The following is a 17,667-nucleotide window of genomic DNA, read 5'->3' as shown; positions in this document are numbered from 1 at the left end:
CCTACTCCTGGCTTCTTGCCATTGGATACATTTCTGCCTGGCTTTGTGCTCAAGGTGACAGTGACATCTACCCATTTTAGTCTTGATTTAGGGGTAGATTTGGGGGATGGAGGGAGGCACCAACATCAGGGCTTCATCCTCCACAGTCACCACAAAAGGACATTTCCGTGTGCGACTGCAAACATACTTGATACCAAGCTGACAATCTGTACACCTCTGAGCACCTATCCTGAATGAATTGATTACATCCCTGGGTTGCTTAGTCATCACATCATCAGGAGCCAGACGGGATCCATGAAAGCTCTTCAGTTTGGTTCTGCAGACCATGAAAAATCGCATCTCTGTTCCAAATTTTCTACCTTGTCAGAAAACTGTAAGGAAACATCCGTGCAAGCAGGAACCGGATCACTGATTCCGCACAGAAGGAAGTTTTGAAAGAGGAACGAGTGTGTTCTGCAGCAAGACGCAAGGACGCAGAAGACATTTGTGGTCTGTGTTTGCAGTCAGACAAGTGAGTGATGTACTCCAACATGAAAATCTAATGCATCTATCTGTCCCTGAGGGAAAAAAGCTGATCTGCAGCTGTCACCTTTCTCTTTGAGAAAAAAAAGACATAGCACATGTACCACCAATGAAGTATACATGAAAACAGCAAGCAAAACTGCAACTTATGCATACAGCAAACTAGCAATCCTTACATTTGTCTCCCTGCATTCTCTCTGTCTTATTCCCAATGTATAGATGGAGAATAAAAAGTGGGGAGAGAGAGGGGTGATGGCCATAGCTTGGAACATTTGTGGAGGAAAGTTCTATTAATGATTAAAGGAACCTCCAGGTTCTTTGAGGCGAATGCTACTGAATCCTAGTTGCGGGGGAACATCAGCAGGAGTTGGGCTATTGACTTCAAAGCGAGCTGGCTCATCAATGACAGATGCCTCAGATGGCTGATTAGAAGAGATGAAAGGTGCCTGAACACAGCTGGATGGACTTAAAGCAGTGGCTCTCACACATTTAGCAAAGGGACCCACTTTTTAGAATGAGAATCTGTCAGGACTCACCGGAAGTGATGTCATGAATGAAAGTGATGTCATGACTGGAAGTGAAATCCTCAAGCAAGAAAATTTTTAACAATCCTAGGATGCAATCCTACCCAGGAGTAAGTCCCATTGACGATCATTGTTAAAAGAATATACATAGCAGCTTGTTAAAAGTACAGATCTGTAACATTTCCCCAAATGCAGTCACAGACCATGGGAGCATCAAGCCTAATATATTAAAATATTGAAATGAATGGGAACCCACCTGAAATTGGCTCATGACCCGCCTAGTGGGTTCTGACCCACAGTTTGAGAAATACTAACTTCAAGAAATAGCTGCTAGAGCAATTGTATGCAGTAACTACCAGCAGAGGGAGCTGCAATATTGTTCAAGATTAAAGCCACACCTTTGCAGGTTGGCTTGGAGCAGGGGTGCCCAAACCCCAGCCCTGGGGCCACTTGTGGCCCTCGAGGACTCCCAATGCGGCCCTCAGGGAGACCCCAGTCCCCAATGAGCCTCTGGCCCTCCAGAAACTTGCTGGAGCCCACACTGGCACGACGTAACTGCTCTCAGCGTGATGGCCAACTGTTCGACTGCTCGCATGAGCTGTGGGACGATGGCTCCCTCCACTGCTTGCTGTTTCACATCTGTGATGCAGCAGCGGCAACAAAGGAAAGGCTGGCCTTACTTTGTTCAAGGCCTTTTATAGGCCTTGAGCTATTGCAAGACCTTCATTCATTCATATAAGTTCCACCTCTAGTATATTAATTTATGTAAATTTATTCAAATTTGAAATGTAAATTAATTCTTCTTCCCCCGGCCCCCGACACAGTGTCAGAGAGATGATGTGGCCCTCCTGCCAAAAACTTTGGACACCCCTGGCTTGGAGTGAAAAGAGCAAACACATTTCCTAAATGCATCAAGGTAGAAATTCAGTCCCTACTGTTAGCCACTTACATTGCCCCAGGAATCCTGGTTCCTGCACTTACTGGAGAGTGAGTGGGTGTGTCTTCCGCAAACATTGTTAGATCCCAGGGATGTGCAAATCCACTGCAGAGAGACTCGAGTTGAGTCCTGAGTCCCTGCCCCCTTTGACTTGACCTGCGCACGAGTCGTAATGGGTGGCTGTGGGAACTTGTCCAGATCATTTTTGGGACTCTATTTGACTCCAGTCCTAAGTTTTTTCCCCCATAAACTGACACAGCTCCATGGAAAAAAACTGAGCTGCTGGAGGTGTGTGTGTGTGTGTGTGTGTGTGTGTGTGTGTGTGTCGGAGTTCTCATTAAACACTCCCTGCATGTCCCCACCCATCCCATTGGTAAACAAAAGCTGGCATGATGCAGACCTGTGCCCTGGGGTGGCATAGGAGCCAGATCCCTAACTGGGCTGGGCTATGGCAGTCACAGGGAAGGACAAAATGCTGTGTACATCCAGCACATGGCTTTTTGTTGGTTGGCAACCTTCAGTCTCAAAAGACTATAAGCCTACAGCACCCGGTATTCCCAGGCGGTCTCCCATCCAAGTACTAACCAGGCCTGACCGTGCTTAGCTTCGGAGATCAGACGAGATCGGGCATGTGCAGGGTAACAGTTGCTGGGAATGGCATTTTCAGAGAAAGACTACTTATTGCAAGAGGATGTCCCAGCAGCTTTTAGGCTGCTGAATCAGCACAGAAGCTTCTGGGGGATTAGAAGTGTCCAAAAAATAAGGAAAAATGGGAGGGGGAGACACAAAATGGGGCATTCATCACAGTAATCTTTACAAAAACCTGATACGGTTATCTTCTCTTATTATTCTCATATTGTGATGCATCACATGTTGTGTTTTCAGGCATACCCGTAACACAATTTACAGTTATGTGCATGCCTCCACGCATGATGTGTGTGCATGGCACACTGTGTTTTACAGTAATGGCACCCAATACTGGTTGAAGATTGGCTGTAGTTCCCCATCAGAGGAACATTCTTGCACGATGTAATGTGGGAAAGAATTCTAAAACCACTCAGTGAATTTTCAGCAACAGCAAGATTTGAACTGAAGATTTCCAGGTCACAAATTTTGCTCTTAGCTACTAATTGACACCAGCTGATGATCCCCCCCCCTTTTAACATCAGCACTATCAGAAATATAGGTCAGCACTGTGGATTCCATGGTTAAAAATATTCTGTGCCCCTGGGGTATATGTTCCTTTGGACTGATTGCTTAGTATCTGTACACAAGTGACCACCAGGATGGGAAATAAGGTTTAAAGGGGTTTGTCACTGTGACTCCCAAACCAATCATATGCACTTCTGGTTCATGGCCCACACTCCCAGTGAGTCAGAAATGCCTGTTCCCTTTTTCGTTCTTGTGTATCCAACAAACTCAAACGACTTTGCACTCCATGACAGCGCAGGGTACAATTCCCAGGCAAATAAGCCAAACATTGAGTACAAGTTCTTGCACACACCCACATGACTGACCAAGTGTCCCAAACAGGTGGGCATACAAGTCTTCAAGGCAAGCTGCCCTACAGCAGGAGCCACCATCCCTTCTAACAGCCAGCCCTCCAACCAAGGAGAAGCTTAACTTCTCTGGGTAACTCCCCAGCCCTTGCAAGCTCTGAGCTTCAAGCAGTAACTTTTGTTGTTCAGGAGGCCATTGAGTTCCTACTGATCTCTTGCTTTTTTGAGCCTGATCTGATGTGGCATTAGGAGAAGAAGGTCATATCTTGCCATCAACCCAACATGGGGCTGATGACTGTTTGGTCTTCTCTAATTGACCTTGTAAGACTTTGTAAGCCCTTTGGAGGGCCTAAAAACATCATTTTTGGTTTTTCGGTCACTGAAGTGACATTTTTAGGCCTTCAGAGGGCTGGGGAGGCTTCCTCAGCCCTCAGAAAGCCTTCTATGGCCTTCTGAGGCCGATAGGTGGGCAGTCTTGGCCCCGGGCAGCACCAGGGCAAGGACTGCTACTACCCTCATTTGGGTTACTTACAGCACAATCCAACATGTTTATTCGGGAGTAACTCCCACTGTGTTCAATGGTGTGTATAGGATTGCAGCCTTTGACATTCTCCTTGGCCATGTAGGTGCTGTTCACAGATAAGTGGCTCCTGTAGAGGTGGAAGAACATTTGAAGAGCACCATAAATTATGTAGGTTGCATGGTGCATCTGATAACTGGGCTGCCAACCTTCAGTGTGGGATGTACTAGAAAGTGCACATGGCTGTGGCATAGCTAAGGAGGTGCAGGGAGTAGCAATCACACTGGGCAACATATTTTAGGAGGGCAACGACCTGAGCTAAATTCTAGTGGCCAAAATTGTGAAAACCTTGCTATGTACAAATAATACCATCATGTTACATACCATTCGATGCGGAATTGAATGCAGAATCAATGAAACAATGAAGCAGAATGAAACACGCCTTGTCAAAATATCTCTATTCTATCAAAAGTTATAGCCAAATAACCAGAAAATATAAACAAAACTGCCTTATGTAACAAAAAGTGGATTTTCTTAATTCAGAGCTGACCAATGAGACTGATTGTTCCAAGCCAATTAGGTGTTGTTATGATACAGCATGGAACCAGTAAGGTGTTAATAAGAGTCATCTCTCATTTCCATGTATAGTATCATAATACAATTACCCCTGCTAATTGGAAAAAGAGGCTCTTTTTTAAATGTGCTCCTCTTATATTTAGCAGGGGAAGAATAACTGTCTCCCTTCACCCCAGCACAGTTTCTCTAACCAATATGGGGCACACTTTTTATTTATTTACTTAATTAATTAAATTTGATTTCAACATAGAGGGGGTCTACAAAATCTTTGACCCCGGTAGCAGATGCCATAGCAGCACCACTGGCTGGGGGAAGACGGCAGAGCAAGTGGGTGGCAAGCTGCCAGGGGGAATAGGCAGATTTTCAGCCATTTTCACTTTTTAAAAAGCCTAGACATGACGTCACTTCCGGGGCATCATTTTGAGCTTGGCACAGGATTACATTATCATTAGCTACACCACTGGCACTTGGCACATAAACTGGCTGCCCTGGGGGGTTATAAACCACACTGTACTATTTTATCATGTATTTTACCAGGCGTCTGTGACTGATTTTGTGGGTAGTGTAAAGTGATGCAAGAATTCTCTTTACTAGTTTGCAGGATGATACCAACAACTGAACTACCCAAGTCCAACGAAGAATGGACAGAAAAGTATTGATATATTCACAGATATGCCAAATGCAATTTAAATAGTTCCTAAAAGAGGTTTTCCAAAAACAAAACACAGAGAAGCTTCTTAGCAGAGGGTTGCAAAAAGCTGTATCTGTTAACTCTCCAGGGATTCCCAAAGATTAAACTTAACGTAGTTAACCAATGATCAAACTGCAATGATCTCCATGGAGCAAAAGAAAAGTGTTAAAAATAGTTCATCTGTGAAGCAAATCAATTATGCATTCTCAGCATTGCCTCGACATCTGCGCATATGAAAAATGCACGATCGTTCGGTGGCGCTGTCAAGAATTAACGTCAACTGTATACAATATCATGCACAGTGCCTGCGACTTTGAAAGCTTGGTCTGTTACGTATTCAGTGCAAGGAGGTCCTGAGGCGCAGAATCCCATGGTGGTAGGATGGGCTATACCACCTCAGACTACAGGTGGAAGATCACATTTTCCTGAGCTTAGAAAACTAGCAGATCAAGGAGAGGACAAGGCTAGAATTCTTTCTTTTTCTCTGCTACTTTTTTTACATTCAGAGAGCTTAGTTCAGGGAGCTCACCTCCCCCTGAAGCCAGCAGTGGTACAGTCCTATTCCTCATCCTGGATTCTCCCACCACATTCAGCTGCATGCGTCAACCAGCCCTGCTATGTTCAATACTACCTAACCAATTAATAATATTAACTCTTTCCACACCTAACCCAACAAAATGGAAGCTTAAGGATTGTAATGCCCTACAGGTCATGCCTAGTTATCCACTGGGGTTCCTTTCCGGAACCCCTAGTGGATTAAAAAAAAAACCAGTGGATACCAAATCAGTGGAAAAAATAGCTTTAAAGACCCACTTTCAGGTTTCTTGCTCCTCCATTGTTGCCCCAGAATGCACTAGTATAGACCCTAAACTGCATTCAGTCACTAGTTGGGGTGAATGATGGAATCTAATGGAATAAAATTATAATTATTTTAACAGCACGAAGATTGGAAATGGGATTTTGGTGCTTTTTCCCTCTTGTTACAAGGCATTTAAAGATGGACTCCTGTGCCTAGAATCCTAGCGTATCTGTGCTCTCTTTGCAAAACTTAGCAAAAGGAGAGACCATGCTTTTTAAAGCATTGAGGGTATTTGCCCCAAATCTGAATCAAGACCATCCATCATACCACATCCTGATCAGGATTGGAGCACACATAGCTGTTTGGTTTTTAAGAAAAATAAAAAGGCAGAAGTCTAGTTATATGTTTCTTACCATACCTCATTTGACCCATTCAAAACCAGTCTTTAAACCTAGAACTGATAGGTGTAATGCCATTTAGATAAGGTTACCAGGGTCAAAGGGAGACAGGGTGCCTATATCTTTAACCATTGTATAGAAGAGGGAATTTTGACTGGTGCAGCTCAACATGGAAGGGTTTAAAAAATGGCACCCGCCTTCTATACAATGGTTAAAGGTATAGGCACTTTGTCCCCCTTTGTGGTACTATGTTAGAGGATGCCAAAATCTTTGCTGTTTAAATCCACCTACAATGTTCTTTTCTTTTACCATCCTTCTGAAAAACCTGGGGTATCTAAAGGGGGAGGTGTTACAATTTTTGATCAAGTTAATAGCATATTTTACCCCCCTCCCACCCGCCAAGATAAATATTTTACTGCATTTCCCATGGCCTTTGTCTGGGGAAAAGGATTGCATTTTCCCCAGTTGCTAGATCTTATGCTCTGAGTGCAGGGAAAATGTGATCAACTGGGCAACGTAAAAGCAAATTTGAGGGGGGAAAGGGCAGACAGTATGTACAACAAATGAGGAAACAACACTCATTTCCTCTGTGCAGTTCAGTGTGCACTTGCAATCAGCAGGGGCTGATGACCTGCCTTGGGGCCGAATTGATTTTATTGTCTGTTCAGGGACCTGATTCCAAACTGGTCCTCTATGCTTTTCAGCACCATGAATTATTCTGTAGAAGCCACTTAAGATTTAGTCCTTTTAGATTTGGGGAAAAAAAAAAAACTGTCATTGACAAGCTCTGCAGTTACAGGCAAGGAAGGAGAGGAGGCAGAAAATCAGCCGATGTATATTGAGCTGAAGCCGTGACCTCCCAATCATGGAAAGATACTGATGCTTCTGTTGGGTTCTGTGCTTTTCTGCAGTCAGGCTAATCTCTGCAAACCTGCGCATCGAGTCCAAAGCCTTCCTAATTTGTACCACTCATGGGGGAGCTGCCTGCAGGCAGAGAGGTGGGGCGTAAAAGGTTTTTTATGTTCCATGGCGAGATCTCAGATGGTATTGATTGCGGAAAAGGAAGTTATCATCCCAACCCCCCGCTGCCTATAATGTAGCTCATCAGACACCGAGTTAAGTGGCAGCAACACCCTGGAGTGCTTCACAAAGTCACACTGAGAGCTGCTTCATCGTCTCAGATGCGATTTTATGCTTCCTGTGCTTCCTTCCCTAGGTGATTGGGATGGCCTATGTGCTGCTCGCTCTCGCTCTCTTTCTTTGTGTGTGTGCACAGTGTGGTTGCAGGATAATCTCTCTCTAGAAAGGCCACTTCTCAACATTCTATCATATGCCAGGCCCAAACAGTTGCAGGAGGGGGGTTAACTCAGTTTTGATCAGATCTGTGGGTGGGGAGGGGGTTTAACCCTTCGCCTCTGCAGAGAATCCTCACTTAAAACACACACCACCTATTAGCGATGACAGGGACAGCAGTATCCTACAAAGGGGGTGTGTGTGCTGTAAGTATTGCAGGTGTCACAGAAGCTCTGTTCATGTGCCATCAATAAAGCTTGTCAGACCTTCCTCACCGCAATCTGGTTTGTATTGAGGTTTTCGGCATTTCTCCCACACCCACTTACCTCAAGGACCCTCTTCCCCTCCAACAAATCTGTTGTTTTTTTCATCCCTTGTGAAAAAAAAAAAAGCACTACTCTGGGGTCCACTGTTGGGATGAAAGCAAAACTAAAAAAACTAAAGAACTTATAATTGACTTCCGGAAAAAGAGGGATGTACACACACCATTATACATAAATGGTGAGGAGGTGGAGAGGGTTGCTAGTTTCAAATTCCGAGGTATTTACATCACAGAGGAACTTTCATAGACTATTAACACCAGCATGTTGATTAAAAAGGCACAAAAGCGGTTATATTTTCTGAGGAAGCTTGGGAGGTTAAATTTGTCACAGCAGCTGCTTGTGTCTTGCTATCGTTGCACCATTGAGAGTGTCCTAACCTATGATATCTTGGTGTGGTACGGAAATTGCTCTGCAGGGGACAAAAAAGCTCTGCAGAGAATTATTAAGATCACGCAGCACATCATCAACCTTCATCTACCAGCTTTGGAGGACATCTATACATCTCGCTATCTGCAGAAGTCACATAGTATTCTGAGAGACCCCTTCCATCCGGCTCATAAGTTCTTTGAACTGTTGCCTTCGGGTAGATGATACAGAACTATTAGAGCAGCACCACACGACTCCTGAACAGTTTTTATCCCACAGCCATAATTACGTTGAATAAGGCGATATAGTTGTTACCCTGCTCCTGGGCATTATGGTCTGTTATACTGTTTTTATATTATGATGCATGTTGTATAGAATGTGTGGGTGAGTGTGTAGAGTTGTGAGTGTTGGAATTGTTGTGTATATTTATGCTTATATCTCAAAGGTGCATAAATTTCGTTGTGCTGTAGCACAATGACAATAAAGTTACTACTATTACTACTAAACGTACCTTCTGTGCATCCCACATGACCTAGTCTGGCTTCCACTGACAAGGATCCCACGCAGGTGTATTTCTGCATCCCACACAGAGATGCAAGGTGTCTCTTTGTGTGGAGCACACAAAGATGCTCTGCCCTCCCTCCCCGCTGATCTTAGCAATGTACAAGTCCTCTCTTTATATGTATGCATGTACATACCCTGCCAGTCATAACAATGAGTGTTTCATTAGCAATAATAACAATCAGCATGAATATTACACAGTTCAAGTGTTCAAATATATTGGTTTACATATACAGTACTTATTAGTTATGAAATACCTCACATTTTCTAGACACTGTGCATAGATTAACACAGGTCATTTCTGAGAGCCACAGTACGAAAGAAAGAAAGAAAGAAAGAAAGAAAGAAAGAAAGAAAGAAAGAAAGAAAGACTGCAGGTGGGGGGAGCTTTAACCATGCTTCTGATCTAAAAGCCCCCCACATGGCTATTTGCCCTTTGAGGAAAATTAACCTTGGTGCAATAGAAGCTTTCCTTCTGGGACAAATAATAGCTGGGGGGTTATTTGTTTTGAGATTGTAGCAAGAGGTCCTCCTTCCTCCCCACTATGTTGTCCTGATTTGGTCACTCCTTCCCTTCATGGCTGCTATCTGCAAAATAAATACCCAAGCATACCAGGGTCAATGTGCAACCTGCCAGACTCAAGTTCAAACATCCAAAAATGCAAATTGGTTTTAACTGTGGCTACATCCACTCCAGCAGGTTTTCACGTGAGCCGCTGCACTTGTGCAAGGAAGGGCACAATCTACACTTTGCCCTGTGTGAACCACCGTGGGCTGATGCTCTACTGAACTGGCTGGGAAGATGAGACTCTTATTAAAGAAGGATTTTGCGCAACTGTTGCAAAGGCTGCCTTTCCACTGCAATGTTTCTCAAAGAGTGCTCCTAGGAACCTGGGGGCTCCCTCAGACCCCTTCAGGGGCTCCACAAACACACCATAAGTGGCTGCCCCCTGTCCCCTGCTTGGTTAGCACCCAAACTCTGGGGCTCCCAGGTTCTCTGTGCATGTGCCGGCGAGGTTTTCCGAGACTCCTTTTCGGAGTGTCAAGGGCTCCAGAGACTGACAAGTTTGAGAACCGCTGTTCTACTACAATACAAGACAGATTCTGCAAGGATTTAGAATTTGTGTTTGATGTGACCTTGTTTTCATTTCCATCGTCAACAAAATTGACACATCTGGCCAAACCGATGCACAGATGAACGTCCCTTTGCTGACGCACAAGATGCTACAGCCCAGCTGGTTTCCTTGCAGCCGGATTGGTGCTCTATTGCGCTCAAAAGTAATATAAAAACAATGGGGAAGGGGGTTTTGTGGTGGAGTGGAGCAGTGGGTGGAGAGGATGAAGCTTTGGAAGTAGAAAAGGAAATAGGAGGATGTGAACAGCTTGATCTTCAAAAGAGGCTGACATATTCAAAAGATTCTCTCTGGATGCTGGGGGGGGGGGGGAAATGGAAACTGTTCCTTGTATATTCCAGTCAGGTGGAATGTGGAGAGGAGAGGTGATGCTCTGTCAAAGGCAGAGGGGATCTCTGGGAGGAGTGCCTTGCAAGATTGTTCTCCTGTAATCCGTGCAGAGTCTACTATGACAAAAAATGGCAAATAGAATTTATTTGCTCCTTTCCACCAGCTCTCCTTGGTCTCCAGGAAAACACCTGGGCATGGCTACCTCCTTGCTAGGCAGGAGATTCATGAATGTCCTCTCCACTCCCCCAAATTTTGGAGTAAGCAGGAATGGTTCTGCTACACCGTTCAAACCAAACTATGGACTGGGTTGTGAAATCCAGCATGCTCAGCATAGCACCCGATGGTTCAGTGGTGTGCCCCACAAACAGCTTGGGAGCCCAAACCTGTGCTGGAATGTTGGGTGAAAAGTTTGGAGCAGTCACATGTTACAAGCAGCACAGGATCTTTGTGTCTGCCACTCTGATTCTAGATCTGCTGCTGCTTTCTAGGGTAAAACGCAGCATAAGTCCGAATTGAATTTGAAAAGCTTAACATTCATTTTAAAGCAATTAATAATTGTGTCACTTTTCAAATTTGAATTACAAAAATGACTTGTAGTCGGGTTTGAAACTCAGTCAGATTCTGGTATATTGCCAAATCGCATATACTGGATGTATGAAATTTCCTTTTAGACCTGCTTGTAACTCAATACATATATATATCAATATCATGTTACATTGTCAAGAAGCACTGTCAAGAAGCACTGAACAACATTGAGTGCCTGCCTGTGCTGGAAGAGCTTGACAGTGAACCAACCCTAGAAGAACTTCACGTGGCCCTGGACTCCCTTGCCTTTGGCAAGGCACCTGGAAAAGACAGCATCCCTGCTGAAGTCCTAAAATGCTGCAAAGAGATCATCGTCACTGAGCTGCATGAAATCCTCTGTCTCTGCTGGAGAGAAGGTGGAGTACCTCAAGACATGAGGGATGCAAACATCATCACGCTGTACAAGAACAAAGGTGACAGGGGTGACTGCAACAACTACCGCGGCATCTCTCTCCTTAGCGTTGTAGGAAAGCTGTTTGCCCGAGTTGTACTAAAGAGGCTCCAGGTACTTGCAGAGAGCGTCTATCCAGAATCGCAGTGTGGATTCCGAGCCAACAGGTCCACCACTGATATGGTATTCTCCCTTAGACAACTGCAGGAGAAATGCAGGGAACAACGACAGCCACTCTTTATAGCCTTCATAGATCTCACAAAGGCTTTCGACCTGGTCAGCAGAGACGGCCTCTTCAAGATTCTCCCCAAGATTGGATGTCCACCCAGGCTCCTCAGCATCATCAGATCTTTCCACAAGGACATGAAGGGCACTGTTGTCTTCGATGGCTCCACATCAGACCCTTTTGACATCCGAAGCGGAGTGAAGCAGGGCTGTGTTCTTGCACCAACCTTGTTTGGAATTTTCTTCGCTGTCCTGCTGAAGCAGGCCTTTGGAACTGCAACAGAAGGCATCTATCTCCGGACCAGATCAGACGGAAAGCTCTTCAACCTCTCCAGACTGAGAGCAAAATCCAAAGTCCAGCTGAAATGTCTGCGCGACTTCCTCTTTGCCGACGATGCAGCTGTCACTACCCACTCTGCCAAAGATCTCCAGCAGCTCATGGATCGTTTTAGCAAGGCCTGCCAAGATTTTGGACTGACAATCAGCCTGAAGAAAACACAGGTCATGGTTCAGGATGTGGACTCACCTCCCTGCATTACAATCTCTGAGCATGAACTGGAGGTTGTCCATGACTTTGTGTACCTTGGCTCAACGATCTCCGACACTCATTCTCTCGATACCGAGCTAAACAAGCGCATCGGTAAAGCAGCTACCACGTTTTCCAGACTCACAAAGAGAGTCTGGTCCAACAAGAAGCTGACGGAACATACCAAGATCCAGGTCTACAGAGCTTGCGTCCTGAGTACACTTCTGTACTGCAGCGAGTCATGGACTCTTCGCTCACAACAGGAGAGGAAACTGAGCGCTTTCCACATGCGCTGCCTCCGACGCATCCTCGGCATCACCTGGCAGGACAAAGTTCCAAACAACACAGTCCTGGAACGTGCTGGAATCCCTAGCATGTATTCACTGTTGAAACAGAGACGCCTGCGTTGGCTTGGTCATGTCGTGAGAATGGATGATGGCCGGATCCCAAAGGATCTCCTCTATGGAGAACTCGTGCAAGGAAAGCGCCCTACAGGTAGACCACAGCTGCGATACAAGGACATCTGCAAGAGGGATCTGAAGGCCTTAGGGATGGACCTCAACAAGTGGGAAACCCTGGCCTCTGAGCGGCCCGCTTGGAGGCAGGCTGTGCAGCATGGCCTTTCCCAGTTTGAAGAGACACTTAGCCAACAGTCTGAGGCTAAGAGGCAAAGAAGGAAGGCCCATAGCCAGGGAGACAGACCAGGGACAGACTGCGCTTGCTCCCGGTGTGGAAGGGATTGTCACTCCCGAATTGGCCTTTTCAGCCACACTAGACGCTGTGCCAGAACCACCTTTCAGAGCGCGATACCATAGTCTTTCGAGACTGAAGGTTGCCAATACATGTTACATTAGTACATTGTTGGCAACCTTCAGTCTCGAAAGACTCTTGTATCGCGCTCTGAATGGTGGTTCTGGAACAGTGTCTAGTGTGGCGGAAAAGGCCGATTCGGGAGTGACAATCCCTTCCACACCGGGAGCAAGTGCAGTCTGTCCCTGGTCTGTCTCCCTGGCTATGGGCCTTCCTTCTTTGCCTCTTTGCCTCAGACTGTTGGCCAAGTGTCTCTTCAAACCGGGAAAGGCCATGCTGCACAGCCTGCCTCCAAGCAGGCCGCTCAGAGGCCAGGGTTTCCTACCTGTTGAGGTCCACTTCTAAGGCCTTCAGATCCCTCTTGCAGATGTCCTTGTATCGCAGCTGTGGTCTACCTGTAGGGCGCTTTCCTTGCACGAGTTCTCCATAGAGGAGATCCTTTGGGATCCGGCCATCATCCATTCATTAGTACACATGTTATACACATTAGTACATAACATGTGTACTAATGTGTACTAATAAATGGATGATGGCCGGATCCCACAGGATCTCCTCTATGGAGAACTCGCACTATGTGGCTGGAGCTAGCTGAACTAGTGTAGTGGTTAAGAGATGGGGCTGCCCAGCTAGGGCTTCCCTGGTTCAAATCTTACCTTGGTCATGAACTCAAAAAATGGTGTTAGGCAAACCTTTCTGCTTCAGTCCTTCCACCTGTAATATGGGGGTTACACAGGTAGATGTACTAGACCCCTTATCCAGACATCCAAAATCCAGACTTGCAGCCAGACTGGTGCTCTGCTGCGCTCAAAAGTAATATAAAACAATGGGGGGTTCTGTGTTGGAGTGGAGCAGCTCTATTGTCCAAAATAATAGACATTTTAGACAATAATACGAGACAATAATGACTCGTATGTTCCAAAATCCAGACATTTTTGTCCAATGCTTTTTTTAAACTCCCCCCCCCCCAACACCTGGCTGGTGCTACTCACGAGCAGCAATGTTTTTTGTTTCAGGCAGTTTTTGCACATTTTGCACGACCCAGAGAGGAAGCCCACAGGTATTTTTTTCAGCCGCAGAGGCCGTATAGCAATGCATTATGGGGCATAATTCACCGCTAAACAGGCTGTTTAAATTTTGTGGAGCTCAGCCTAGCAAGCCTGCAGGGATTTTTTTCTGTGACTCTGACTTCTATGATGCCCTGACTCCGGGGAGTGCAGAAAGGAACAAAGAGTAGAACTGAACAGGCAGCACATTGCTGTTTAAATTTTGTGTGGGCTCAGCACAGTAAGCCTGCAGGGTTTTTTGTATGGCTTGCAGTAGAGGAAAAGGGCTACGCTGTGACTCTTGGGAGTGCAGAAAGTGGCAAAGTGCAGAACCGAGCAAGCAGCGCGTTGCAGGTTGCGGAAGAAGCACTTGTGAAGAGTGAACAGAGGAAGTGTGAACACAGCATGAATACTAGGGTTTTCTGTAGTGTGAACTCTAGAAGGTCCTGTGCTCATTCATTCCCCCTAATAGTGCAGGTACAGAGTCCAAGTTCTATTCTCTGCCTGTGTGTACCTGTGCAGATATTGTTGGAGAATGTCAAAGCACCCAGGAGACGCCCACAGTAGTAACAGTGAAAAGAGAGAGAGGAAGCATTTCTCATGATATTTATGCAATTATTCCCAAATCCAGACAAATTTGAAATTCAGACACCTTCCCATCCCAAGCAGTCTGGATAAGAGACACTCAACCTGCACTTACACTAAGGGCGCAATCCTAACCCCTTATGTCAGTACTTTCCATCACTGGCATAGTGGTGCCAATGGGGCATGTGCTGCACCCTGTAGCTGGGTGTCATTCATGGAGGCCTCCTCAAAGTAAGGAAATGTTTGTTCCCTTACCTCGGAGCTGCATTGCCCTGATGTCAGTGCTGGAAAGCATTAAGGGGTTAGGATCGTGCCCTAAAGGGTTGCGTAAGGATTACACCAAAATAATACATGAGAAGTGCTCTGTGGAGCACAGTGCAATTGGGATACATGCTTTCCAATATGTTTTCAGGGATCTTTTCCTGTTACAAATCCAGATAAAAATTTTCAAGATTTGCTGCAGGCTTTGGTTGCAGTAAACCTAATCCCTTGGGACAGACTAACTGCAAAAGAGCTAGAGTGAGGCAACAATGGCTCTTAACTGCATATTTCCTTCTGCAGCTACTCCTGTCCTTAAGGGTCACTAGTCTGGCATTTTAACATCCCCATTGGTTCTGAAGTCACTGCAGCTGAGGTTGGATGTTCGGTTTTTCCACTCTAAGCACAACAGTTTGGTCACTTTTGCTTGCTAGCAGAACTGTGGAACTCCTTGTCACAGGAAGTAGTGATGGCATCTTGCCTAGATGCCTTTAAGAGGGGATTGCTGGAGGAAACTGCTAGAGGAAAAGTTGATCACGGGTTACAAGTCATGGTAAGTATGTGCAAGATAGAGGTAGGCTGCCTCTGATTGCCAGATGCAGGGGAGGGCACCAGGATGCAGGTTGTGTCTGTAATCTAGTGTGTTCCCTGAAGCATTTGGTGGGCCACTGTGAGATACAGGAAACTGGACTAGATGGGCCTTTGGCCTGATCCTGCAGGGCTCTTCTTATGTTCTTAACTGCCACCATTCTTCCTCCTAAGATATCTGCAGCAGACTAAATGTAAATTCTAAAAGTGGCCTTGAACATGTGAATCACTGCCTTCTTCACACCTGGGGAGCTGGAAACTACCCAGTTAAGTGTTGAGAATTGAAACCCTGGGGAAATGCTGGATGGCCTTCCCTTCTCTTGCAGCATTGCCTCTTCAATTACATATGATTCACAACCTCCCTGATAAAATCTTAAACACTTTGGCTCTAATCCAGCACTGGGTACATAGAACAGCTGGAGCTGCCTACAAATTACCATTTAAACAGAAACAAAACTGTGAATTTGTGCTGTACAGCCTGGTGAGTAAGGGGGAAGCGAGAACTAAAGTTCCACCTCCCTCCCCAAACTGCTGATTAACAGGATTTCAACTTTTACTGTTTTTTATTTATTGTTATTAAAAATGGTGGGGCTTCATACTCACAGCCCCACTGCTGGATAGGGCTGAATGCATCCAGGCGCATAACCCCAGAGCTTGTTTTGGTGCCGTTGCTTGCTGTTCCACTGTGACATCATTGTCGTGTAGGTGTCATGTGTTGTACGACGGCGGTGGTAATGCATGTTGCACAATCACAAGCCCTAAGCATTTCTGGATGCTCAGCATGTTTTTGAACTAGGTGGTTAAGGGCGCAATCCTAACCAACTTTCCAGCACTGGCATAGCTGTGCCAGTGGGGCATGTGCTGCATCCTGCAGTTGGGGGGGGGGCAATCATGGAGGCCTCTTCAAGGTAAGGCAATGTTTGTTCCCTTATCTTGGAGCTGCATTGCCCTTGTGTCAGTGCTGGAAAATTGGTTAGGATTGCGGCCTAAGACAATTAAAAGTACTGTATTTGAGGGCCCCCTAGGCTTAATGAGAAGATCCACTTCTGTGTGGGTGTATCCACAATTCTGGAGAATTGAATTGAATTTCTTAATAATTTCTCCTTCTGCTATATTTATTTCTAGTCTAAAGTTTCAGATAGCGGTTCTCAGTGTTCGTCCCCCTCTGTAACCACCTTGCATGGTCTACCTACTGGAAGTACCACCCAAGATGTCATTGCCAGTTACTACCAGACTGGGAGGCCAGACACAATGTGACAAATACTGGTAAGAGGCTCAGGGCAGAGTGGAGGGCATGCAGAAAGTGCACACTGGAGCTCTGCCTGCCAACCTCCTACTGCTGCTGGTCACATTGCATTGCTGGTCTCGCTGCCAGGTGGTGGGAGTCTGGGGGTCTCACAAGTACCACTGGACACCACCTCAAATACCACCAGTGGTACAAGTACCACTGGTTGAGAAACACTGAGATAGATCTGCTTGACAGGGTCTTGTCATTTGTGGTGCCAAAATGTCAAACTACCCTTCCTACAGAGATCTGTTGGGCCTTCTCTATTCCTGCTTTTAGCCAGCTTGTGTGTGTGGGGGGGGGGGACTGCTTTAAAATGCACATCTTTAAAAAACAAAATTTAAAGAAAATTCAACCAAAGTGATGGTTTCTTCCATTAAACAGGCTTTAATGGTCTCAGGTCTGCTGTTTGGAAGATATTTGGAAGACATGCGGTTGCTTAGTGTTAATGATTTGTGTGTATGTGTTTTCACAGTTTGTCTTATCATAACTGACTGTTCTGGTTTGGTAGCTTTTCATACGCTGTGCTGAATGAATGAAACCTGTTGTCAAAACATGGGCTATCGACAATGAACACTTTTACTGGGAAAGGCTGGTTGAACAATTACTGGCTTGTTGGTTTAGGGCCATGATTTTCACTTTGGGTGAGAAAGGTCCTGGATTCATTGCCCTGAGAAGCCCATGTACCCGGAAGAAAAGGGTCCCTATCAAAGCTCAACAGCCAAGCGTGTGCTTTGTATGTAGAAAATCCCAAGTCTGATCTCCATGTAGACCTGCTGGACTGCACAGACAATACTGAACTAGATGAACCAGTTCTAAGCTAGATGATGTCAGTAGAAGATGTTATAGATGTGTGGGTTCATTGGGATTTATTTCCACTGTTACATCTTTAGATGAAC

At 45.6% G+C, this 17,667-nt stretch overlaps 1 protein-coding gene and 1 pseudogene across 1 annotated transcript in view; one reads left to right on the top strand and one right to left on the bottom strand.

Moving 5' to 3' along the window:
- Nucleotides 1–17,667, top strand: part of SCD5 (stearoyl-CoA desaturase 5) — a 43,795-nt gene that overhangs the window by 13,479 nt on the left and 12,649 nt on the right. The window lies entirely within an intron of this gene.
- LOC136656748 (5S ribosomal RNA) lies at nt 2,520–2,636 on the bottom strand (annotated as a pseudogene).

This window comes from Tiliqua scincoides, chromosome 6 (assembly GCF_035046505.1).
Source record: "Tiliqua scincoides isolate rTilSci1 chromosome 6, rTilSci1.hap2, whole genome shotgun sequence".
Classification (NCBI taxonomy): Eukaryota; Metazoa; Chordata; class Lepidosauria; order Squamata; family Scincidae; genus Tiliqua; species Tiliqua scincoides.
Note: the sequence above shows the minus strand (reverse complement) of the source record. Positions and strands in the feature narration are given on the sequence as shown.